Consider the following 11933-nt stretch of genomic DNA (forward strand, 5'->3'; position numbering starts at 1 on the left):
AGAAAGACAATTTTAAGCGCAGAACCTCATAATTACCTTCATAAAACACTTAGGGAGTGGAAAGAACATATTAGTGAGGCAAAGATAAATGAAATATAAAAAGTTAAAGAAAAAATAAAAAACCAAAGAAAAGTCTGTAAAGTTTTAAGGACAGAAAAATAGACAGAAAGTAGTGTACGAACTAGGGCAACATAGTTAGTCCTTGTGTTGCGACTAGGGTTAGGTATTATATGAAAAGTTAAACTGTTTCAGTATAGACTTAATGAACCTATACTTGGGACGAAGTACTTGGATTTCAAATTTTATCTTGAAATTAGTTTAATTATTTTGATGTGGTGGTAATACTTTTTGTTTTCTGAATGAATGCTTGAACAGTGCATATTTTTTATAGTGAAGTTTATGAATGTTAAAATTGTTAGCTCTTGAAAGAATAATGAACAAAGAGAAATGTTATTGATAATCTGAAAAATCATGAAATTGATTCTTGAAGCAAGAAAAAGCAGTAAAAAAAAAGAAAAGTGGCGAAAATAAAAAAAAAGAAAAAGAAAAGAAAAGAAAAAGTAAGCAGAAAAAGCCAATAGCCCTTAAAACCAAAAGGCAAGGGTAAAAAGTATCCAAGGCTTTGAGCATTAATGGATAGGAGGGCCCAAGGAAATAAAATCCAGGCCTAAGCGACTAAATCAAGCTGTCCCTAACCATGTGCTTGTGTCATGAATGTCCAAGTGAAAAGCTTGAGACTGAGTGGTTAAAGTCGTGATCCAAAGCAAAAGAGTGTGCTTAAGAGCTCTGGACACCTCTAATTGGGAACTTTAGCAAAGCTGAGTCACAATCTGAAAAGGTTCACCCAGTTATGTGTCTGTGGCATTTATGTATCCAGTGGTAATACTGGAAAACAAAGTACTTAGGGCCACGACCAAGACTCATAAAGTAGCTGTGTTCAAGAATCAACATACTGAACTAGGAGAATCAATAACATTATCTAAAATTATGAGTTCCTATAGATGCCAATTATTTTGAATTTCAAAGGATAAAGTGAGATGCCAAAACTGTTCAGAAGCAAAAAGCTACTAGTCCCGCTCATCTAATTGGGACTAAGTTTCATTGATATTGTGAGATTCATTGTATATTCTCTTCTTTTTATCCAATTCAATTTTCAGTTGCTTGGGGACAAGCAACAATTTAAGTTTGGTGTTGTAATGAGCGGATAATTTATACGCTTTTGGCATTGTTTTTACATAGTTTTTAGTATGATTCAGTTACTTTTTAGTATATTTTTATTAGTTTTTAAGCAAAATTCACATTTCTGGACTTTACTATGAGTTTGTGTATTTTTCTGTGATTTCAGGTATTTTCTGGTTGGAATTGAGGGACTTGAGCAAAAATTTGATTCAGAGGTTGAAAAAGGACTGCTGATGCTGTTGGATTCTGACCTCCCTACACTCGAAATGGATTTTGTGGAGCTACTGAAGTTCAAATGGCGCGCTCTTAATTGCGTTAGAAAGTAGACATACAGGGCTTTCCAGAAATATATAATAGTCTATACTTTGCCCGAGTTTAGATGATGCAAATTGGCGTTTAACGCCAGCTTTCTGCCCTATTCTCGCGTTAAATGCCAGAAACAAGTTGCAAAGCAGAGTTAAATGCCAGAAATAAGTTACAAACTGGCGTTTAACTCCAAGGAAGACCTCTACACGTGAAAGCTTTAATGCTCAGCCCAAGCACATACCAAATGGGCCCGAGAGTGGATTTCTGCATCATTTACTCATTTCTGTAACCCTAGTAACTAATTTAGTATAAATAGAACTTTCTACTATTGTACTCACATCTTTGGACTTAGGGAACATCTTTGGTCATTGTTAGTCCTTAGACATTGGGGTCTGGCCTCACGGCCATGCCTACCTTATTTTCACTTATGTATTTTCAACGGTGGAGTTTCTACACACCATAGATTAAGGTGTGGAGCTCTGCTGTTCCTCGAGTATTAATGCAAAGTACTATTGTTCTTCTATTCAATTCATGCTTATTCTTATTCTAAGATATTCATTCGCACTCAAGAACATGATGAATGTGATGATTATGTGACACTCATCACCATTCTCACTCATGAACGCGTGATTGACAACCACTTCCATTCTACATGAAAACAAGCTTGAATGTGTATCTCTTGGATTCCTGGTCCATGCGTTTGATTGCCTCTCCTGACAACAGAGCCTTCAATTCCTTGCGATCAGAGTCTTCGTGGTTTATGCTAGAATCAATTGGCAGCATTCTTGAGATCCGAAAAGTCTAAACCTTGTCTGTGGTATACCGAGTAGGATCTGGGAAGGGATGACTGTGACGAGCTTCAAACTCGCGACTGTAGGGTGATGAGCGGATATTTTATACGCTTTTTGGGGGTAATTTCATGTAGTTTTTAGTATGTTTTAATTAGTTTTTAGTATATTTTTATTAGTTTTTAGGCAAAATTCATATTTCTGGACTTTACTATAAGTTTGTGTGTTTTTCTATGATTTCAAATATTTTTTTGCTGAAATTGAGGGAGTTGAGCAAAAATCTGATTCAGGCTAAAAAAGGACTGCTGATGCTGTTGGATTCTGACCTCCCTGCACTCGGAATAGATTTTTTGGAGCTACAGGAGTCCAATTGGTGCGCTCTCAATTGGTTTGGAAAGTAGACATCTAGGGCTTTCCATCAATATATAATAGTCCATACTTTGCTCGAAGATAAACGACGTAAATTGGTGTTTAACGCCAGTTCCATGTTCCATTCTGGCGTTAAACGCCAGAAACAGGTTACCAGTTGGAGTTAGACGCCCAAAACAGGTTACAACCTGACGTTTAACTCCAGAAACAGCCCAGGCACGTGAGAAGCTCAAGTCTCAGCCCCAGCACACACCAAGTGGGCCCCAGAAGTGGATTTCTACACTATCTATCTTAGTTTACTCATTTTCTGTAAACCTAGGTTACTAGTTTAGTATTTAAACAACTTTTAGAAACTTATTTTGTACCTCATGACATTTTTAGATCTGAACTTTATACTCTTTGATGGCATGAGTCTCTAAACTCCATTGTTGGGGGTGAGGAGCTCTGCAGCGTCTTGATGAATTAATGCAATTATTTCTGTTTTCTATTCAAACACGCTTGTTTTTATCTAAGATGTTCATTCGCACTTCAATATGATGAATGTGATGATCTGTGACACTCATCACTATTCTCAATCTATGAACGTGTGCCTAACAACCACTCCGTTCTACCTTCGATTGAATGAGTATCTCTTGGATTCCTTAATCAGAATCTTCGTGGTATAAGCTAGAATCCATTGGCAGTATTCTTGAGAATCCGGAAAGTCTAAACCTTGTCTGTGGTATTCCGAGTAGGATTTAGGGATTGAATGATTGTGACGAGCTTCAAACTCACAAGGGTTGGGCGTAGTGACAGACGCAAAAGGATCAATGGATCCTATTCCAGCATGAGTGAGAACCGACAGATGATTAGCCGTGCGGTGATAGCGCACCTGGACCATTTTCACTGAGAGGACGGATGGTAGCCATTGACAACGGTGATCCACCAACACACAGCTTGCCATAGGAGGAACCTTGTGTGCGTGAAGAAGAAGACAGGGAGAAAGCAGAGATTCAGAAGACAAAGCATCTTCAAAACTCCAACATATTCTCCATCACTGCATAATAAGTATTATTTAATTCATGCTCTCTTGTTCATTTGCAAGTCAAATGATAATTATAATTGATATCCTGACTAAGAGTTACAAGATAACCATAGCTTGCTTCAAGCCAACAATCTCAGTGGGATCGACCCTTACTCACGTAAGGTATTACTTGGACGACCCAGTGCACTTGTTGGTTAGTGGTACGAATTGTGAAAAGTGTGATGTACAATTTCGTGCACCAAGTTTTTGGTGCCGTTGCCGGGGATTGTTTGCGTTTGAACAACTGACGGTGAATCTTGTTGCTTAGATTAGGAAAATTTCGTCTTTTGGGTCAGAGTCTTTTATTTTCTTTTCAAAAATTTTTCAAAAATATTATTTTTCTTTATTAATTTTTAGTTTTTATGTGAGTTTAGTGTCATGTTTTAAGTTTGGTGTCAATTGCATGCTTTTCTTTATCTTTCAATTTTCGAATTGCATGTTCTTTGTTCATCTTTGACCTTCAAGTTGTTCTTGTCTATTTTCCTTGTTTGATCTTTTGTTTGTCTTGTTTTGTGTCTTTTCTTGTTTTTCTTGTGTTTTTTCAAAATATCAGTTTTCAAAAAAAAAATTATTTATTAAAAATACCTCTTTAAAACACGTTACATTTATAGCTCAATTGGCTAGAGCATTGTGTTTGTTTTCTTTGTAATTGGGCATCTTCCTTTTAAAACTTTTTCAAAAATAATTTTTCTTTGATTAAATCTTGTGTCTTTTGTGTGTTTTTCTCTTTCATAATAAAATTCAAAAAATCAAAAAATTATCTTTTCTAACTATTTTTAAGCAATTATTTCGAATTTTTTTATAAAAAATTCAGATTTCAATTTCAAAATTTTTCAAATCTTATCCATTTAAGATTTTTAAAAATCATATCTTTTTCAAAAATATCCTAACCACTTTCTCTCTCCTCACTTTTTCGAAAATCTTCATAAAATATTTTTTAATTTTTTAATTTTTATTTTAGTTTTTATTTTATTTTATTTTATTATTTCGAAAAATTTTTTTATAATAAAATAAATATAATAAATCCACGTCATCTCCCTTTCTCCATCATGGACCTAAGTGGAAATAAACAGTCCAGAAGGACTCTGGGGTCATATGCCAACCCCACTACTACTTCATATGGGAGTAGTATCTGTATACCCTCCATCGGAGTCAGTAGTTTTGAGTTGAATCCTCAGCTCATTATCATGGTGCAGCAAAGTTGCCAGTATTCCGATCTTCCACAAGAAGAACCTACAGAGTTTCTGGCACAATTTTTACAAATTATTAACACAGTACATGATAAAGAAGTAGATTAGGATGTCTACAGATTATTACTGTTTCCATTTGCTGTAAAAGACCAAGCTAAGAGGTGGTTAAATAACCAACCTAAGGCTAGCATAAGGACATGGAAACAGCTGTCAGAAAAATTCCTGAATCAATACTTTCCTCCAAAACGGATGACACAGCTAAGGCTGAACATCCAAGGCTTTAAAACAGGAGATAATGAATCTCTTTATGATGCCTGGGAGAGATATAGAGAGATGCTAAGAAAATGCCCCTCTGAAATGTTTTCAGAGTGGGTGCAGTTAGACATCTTCTATTATGGGCTTACAGAGAAAGCTCAGATGTCTTTGGACTACTCAGCTGGTGGATCTATACACATGAGAAAGACAATTGAAGAAGCTCAAGAGCTCATTGATACAGTTGCCAGAAATCAGCATCTGTACCTAAGTAGTGAACCTTCAATGAAAGAAGAGGCTAAAACAGTAACTGCTGAACTCAGTCCTGCAGAACAAGTTACTGAATTCAATCAGCAATTAGATTTTCTAACAAAACAGCTAGCCGAATTCAAGGAGATATTGCAAGACATAAGAATGGCTAATATGAATATGGAAGTGCAGTTGAAGCAAACAGAACAGCAATTATCAAAACAAATAACAGAAGAGTGCCAAGCAGTTCAATTAAAAATTGGGAAAACATTAAATACCTCACTTCAAGGCAGCAGGAAGCCAAGAAATGAACAAACTGCTACCCAAAATCCCTCTGAGGACAGTAAGAGCCCAGAGAGGAATAATTCTGGCGCTCAAACGCCAGAAAAGGGTGGAGAGCTGGCGTTAAACGCCCAACCCATGCTCAGTTCTGGCGTTCAAATTCCAGAAACAGGCAAGGAGTTGGCGTTAAATGCCCAATGGAAGCTCAGTTCTGGCATTCAAACGCCAGAAACAAGTAAGGAGTTGGCGTTAAACACCCAAAGGAAGCTCAGTTCTGGTGTTCAAACGCCAGAAACAAGTAAGGAGTTGGCGTACAATGCCAATCCAGCTTCCAACCCTGGCATTCAAACGCCAGTGAGGGATCAGACACATACAAGTGATGATAGCAACCCCTCTAAAAAGGCTTCTCAAATCACATCTGTAGGCAATAAACCTGCAGCAACTAAGGTTGAGGAATACAAAGCCAAAATGCCTTATCCTCAGAAACTCCGCCAAGCGGAACAGGATAAGCAATTTGCCCGCTTTGCAGACTATCTCAGGACTCTTGAAATAAAGATTATGTTTACAGAGGCACTTGAGCAAATACCCTCTTATGCTAAGTTCATGAAAGAGATCTTAAGTCATAAGAAGGATTGGAGAGAAACTGAAAAAGCTTACCTCACTGAAGAATGCAGTGCAGTCATTTTGAAAAGCTTACCAGAAAAGCTTAAAGATCCCAGAAGCTTTATGATACCATGCACATTAGAGGGTACTTGTACCAAGCAAGCTCTATGTGATCTTGGGGCAAGTATCAACCTAATACCTGTATCTACTATCAGAAAGCTTGGTTTAACTGAAGAAGTCAAACCAACCCGGATATGTCTCCAACTTGCTGATGGCTCCATTAAATACCCATCAGGCGTGACTGAAGACATGATTGTCAAGGTTGGGACATTTGCCTTTCTCACTGACTTTGTGGTGCTGGAAATGGAGGAGCACAAGAGCGCAACTCTCATTCTAGGAAGACCTTTCCTAGCAACTGGACAAACCCTCATTGACGTCCAAAAAGGGGAATTAACCCTGAGAGTCAATGAGGACGAGCTTAAGATGAATGTTGTCAAAGCTATGTAGCATCCAGACACCCCAAACGACTGCATGAGCATTGATATTATTCACTCTCTGGTGAAAGAGGTCAATATGAATGAGAGTCTCGAATTAGAGCTAGAAGATATCTTTAAAGATGCTCAGCCTGATCTGGAGGAACCAGAGAGAATAATAGAACCTCTAAAAATCCCTCAGGAAGAGGAGAAACCTCCTAAACCCGAGCTCAAACCATTACCACCATCCCTGAAATATGTATTTCTTGGAGAAGGTGACACTTTTCCTGTACTCATAAGCTCTACCTTAGAGCCACAGGAAGAGGAAGCACTAATTCAAGTGCTAAGGACACACAAGACAGCTCTTGGGTGGTCCATCAGTGATCTTAAGGGCATTAGCCTAGCCAGATGCATGCACAAGATCCTATTGGAGGATGACGCTAAGCTAGTGGTTCAACCACAGAGGCGGCTGAATCCAGCCATGAAGGAGGTGGTACAGAAGGAGGTCACTAAATTACTAGAGGCTGAGATTATTTATCCTATCTCTAATAGCCTCTGGGTAAGCCCTGTCCAAGTCGTCCCTAAGAAGGGTGGCATGACAGTAGTTCATAATGAAAAAAATGAACTGGTTCCTACAAGAACAGTTACAGGGTGGAATATGTGTATTGATTACAGAAGGCTCAATGCAGCTACCAGAAAAGATCATTTTCCTTTACCATTCATAGACCAGATGCTAGAAAAACTAGCAGGTCATGAATACTACTGCTTCCTGGATGGATATCCAGGTTATAATCAAATTGCAGTAGATCCCCAAGATCAAGAGAAAACAGCATTCACATGTCCATCCGGAGTATTTGCATACAGAAGGATGACATTTGGTTTGTGCAATGCACCTGCAACCTTTCAAAGGTGCATGCTCTCTATTTTCTCTGATATGGTGGAAAAATTTCTGGAAGTCTTCATGGATGATTTTTCAGTATTTGGAGACTCATTCAGCTCCTGTCATGACCATCTAGCAGTTGTTCTAAAGAGGTGCCAAGAGACTAACCTGGTTTTAAACTGGGAGAAATGTCACTTTATGGTGACTGAAGGAATTGTCCTTGGGCACAAAATTTTGAACACGGGAATAGAGGTGGATCAAGCTAAGGTAGAGGTAATTGAAAAATTACCACCACCTGCCAATATTAAGGCAATCAGAAGCTTTCTGGGGCATGCAGGATTCTATAGGAGGTTTATAAAAGATTTTTCAAAAATCGCCAAACCTCTAAGTAATCTGCTAGCTGCTGACACGCCATTTATCTTTGATAAGGAGTGTCTGCAGGCATTTGAGACTCTGAAAGCTAAGCTGGTCACAGCACCAGTCATCTCTGCACCAGACTGGACATTACCATTTAAACTAATGTGTGATGCCAAAGACCATGCCATTGGTGCAGTGTTGGGACAAAGGCATGACAAGCTTCTGCACGTCATTTATTATGCCATCGTTTTTAAATGACGCACAGAAGAACTACACAACCACAGAAAAAGAGTTACTTGCTAGCTGCTGACACGCCATTTATCTTTGATAAGGAGTGTCTGCAGGCATTTGAGACTCTGAAAGCTAAGCTGGTCACAGCACCAGTCATCTCTGCACCAGACTGGACATTACCATTTAAACTAATGTGTGATGCCAAAGACCATGCCATTGGTGCAGTGTTGGGACAAAGGCATGACAAGCTTCTGCACGTCATTTATTATGCCAGTCGTGTTTTAAATGACGCACAGAAGAACTACACAACCACAGAAAAAGAGTTACTTGCAGTGGTTTACGCCATTGACAAGTTCAGATCTTATTTAGTAGGATCAAAAGTGATTGTGTACACTGACCATGCTACTCTTAAATATCTACTCACAAAGCAGGATTCAAAACCCAAACTCATAAGATGGGTGTTTGATGAGCGGATAATTTGTACGCTTTTTGGCATTGTTTTTAGTATGTTTTTAGTAGTTTTAGTTAGTTTTTAGTATACTTTTTATTAGTTTTTAGTTAAAATTTTCTGACCTCCCTGCACTCGAAGTAGATTTTGGAGCTACAGAAGCCCAATTGGCGCGCTCTCAACGGCGTTGGAAAGTAGACATCATGGGCTTTCCAGCAATATATGATAGTCCATACTTTGCCCAAGATTTGATGGCCCAAACCGGCGTTCAAATTCACCTTCAGAATTCCCAGCGTTAAACGCCGGAACTGGCATCAAAGTGGGGAGTTAAACGCCCAAACTGGCACAAAAGCTGGCGTTTAACTCCAAGAAGAGTCTCTACACGAAAATGCTTCATGCTCAGCCCAAGCACACACCAAGTGGGCCCGGAAGTGATTTTTATGTCATTACTAATCTTTGTACACCTTAGGCTACTAGTTCTCTATATATAGGACCTTTTACTATTGTATTTTATCTTCTGATCTTGGAATCGTTTGATCTTTAGATCTTTGATCACTTTGGGAGGCTGGCCATTCGGCCATGCCTAGACCTTGTTCTTATGTATTTTCAACGGTAGAGTTTCTACACACCATAGATAAGGTGTGGAGCTCTGCTGTACCTCGAGTATTAATGCAATTACTATTGTTCTTCTATTCAATTCCGTTTGTTCTTGTTCCAAGATATCACTTGTTCTTCAACTTGATGAATGTGATGATCCGTGACACTCATCATCATTCTCACCTATGAACGTGTGACTGACACCACCTCCGTTCTACCTTAGATTGGGTGAATATCTCTTGGATTCCTGATACACGATGCATGGTGATCGCCTGACAACCGAGCGCTCGCCTGACAAACGAGCCAGCCATTCCATGAGATCAGAGTCTTCGTGGTATAGGCAAGACTGATGGCGGCATTCAAGAGAATCCGGAAGGTCTAACCTTGTCTGTGGTATTCTGAGTAGGATTCAATGATTGAATGACTGTGACGTGCTTCAAACTCCTGAGGGCGGGGCGTTAGTGAAGCGCAAAAGAATCACTGGATTCTATTCCGGCCTGATCAAGAACCGACAGATGGATAGCCGTGCCGTGACAGGGTGCGTTGAACATTTCACTAAGATGATGGGAGCACTGACAACGGTGAAACCCTTGCATAAGCTTGCCATGGAAGGAGTAAGAAGGATTGGATGAAGACAGTAGGAAAGCAGAGAGACGGAAGGGACCAAGCATCTCCATTCGCTTATCTGAAGCTCTTACCAATGAATTGCATAAGTATCTCTATCTTTATCTTTGTTTTATTCATATCATCTATACCCATTTGAGTCTGCCTGACTAAGATTTACAAGGTGACCATAGCTTGCTTCATACCAACAATCTCTGTGGGATCGACCCTTACTCGCGTAGGTTTATTACTTGGACGACCCAGTGCACTTGCTGGTTATTTCGTGCACCAAGTTTTTGGGTTGCGCCGTTGCCGGGATTGTTTCGTGTATGGACAACTGACGGTTCATCTTGTTGCTTAGATTAGGTATTTTTCAGAGTTCTTAAAAATGAGTTCTAGAGTTTCATGATGATCTGTTGAAATTTGGCTGGCTGAGAAGCCATGTCTAATCTTATTGGACTGAGGTTTCAACTGATCATCACAAGAGCTTGTTGATTTCTATCAATCTTGCTATTGGAGCAATGATCTGCTAAGACTTGGCTGGCCATTGGCCATGTCTAGTGTTTTGGACCGAAGCCTTCTTTGAAAGCTTGGCTGGCTGTGAAGCCATGTCTAATTTCTGGACCGGAGTCTTAGACTAGCATTGCAATGATTCCTGGAATCCAAATTAAGAATTCTGAAACCTTCATTTTCTATTTTCATATAATTTTCGAAAAATCCAAAAAAAAATTTCAAAATCATAAAAACAAAAAAATTTTATGTTTCTTGTTTGAGTCTAGTGTCTAATTTTAAGTTTGGTGTCTTGCATGCATTGTTTATTTGATCTTGGTTCTATTTTCAAGTCAATAGTACAGGGAACTGAAGATTCAGAACATGCAGCAGAGGAATTACACAGAAAAAGCTGGGTGTTCAAAACGCCCAGTGAAGAAGGACAGACTGGCGTTTAAACGCCAGCCAGGGTGCCTAGTTGGGCGTTTAACGCCCAAAGAGGTAGTGCATTGGGCGTTAAACGCCAGAATGTGCACCATTCTGGGCGTTTAACGCCAGGATGGCACAAGAGGGAAGATTCTGTTTTTAATTCAGATTTTTTTCAAGTTTTCAAAGTTTTTTAAAATCAAATCTTTTTCAAATCATATCTTTTTAAAACCATAACTTTTTAATCATATCTTTTTAGTCACATCTTTTTCAAAACCGTTTTTAATCATATCTTTTTGATTTCTAATTTCAAAATCTTTTTCAAAAATTACTTGATCTCTTTCCCACTCTTGGTTTTCGAAAATCAATTAAAGTTTTTCAAAGTGTTTTCAAAATCTTTCACTTAATTTTCGAAAATCTCTTCCTCTCTTCTCACATCCCTCTATTTATGGAGTACCACTCCTTCTCAATGCACAATTCGAACTCTATCTAGTTAAGTTCAAATTCTTCTACCTCTTCCTTCTAATTTTCTTCTTCTCTGACACCTCAAGGAATCTCTATACTGTGACATAGAGGATTCCATATTTTCTTGTTCTCTTCTCTTTCATATGAGCAGGAACAAAGACAAAAGCATTCTTGTTGAAGTTGACCCTGAACCTGAAAGGACCTTGAAGCGAAAACTAAGAGAAGCTAAGGCACAACTCTCTGTAGAGGACCTAACAGAAATCTTCAAAGAAAAAGACATGGCAGCCGAAAACAACAACAATGCAAACAATGCAAGGAAGGTGCTGGGTGACTTTACTGCACCTACTCCTGACTTCTATGGGAGAAGCATCTCTATCCCTGCCATTGGAGCAAACAACTTTGAGCTTAAGCCTCAATTAGTTTCTCTAATGCAACAGAATTGCAAGTTCCATGGACTTCCATTAGAAGATCCTCACCAGTTTTTAGCTGAGTTCTTGCAAATCTGTGACACTGTCAAGACTAATGGGGTTGACCCTGAGGTCTGCAGACTTATGCTATTCCCTTTTACTGTAAGAGACAGAGCTAGGACATGGTTGGACTCACAACCTAAAGAAAGCCTAGACTCATGGGAAAAGCTAGTTAATGCCTTCTTGGCAAAGTTCTTTCCACCTCAAAAATTGAGT

The sequence above is a fragment of the Arachis stenosperma genome, chromosome 1 (genome assembly GCF_014773155.1).
Source record: "Arachis stenosperma cultivar V10309 chromosome 1, arast.V10309.gnm1.PFL2, whole genome shotgun sequence".
NCBI lineage: Eukaryota > Viridiplantae > Streptophyta > Magnoliopsida > Fabales > Fabaceae > Arachis > Arachis stenosperma.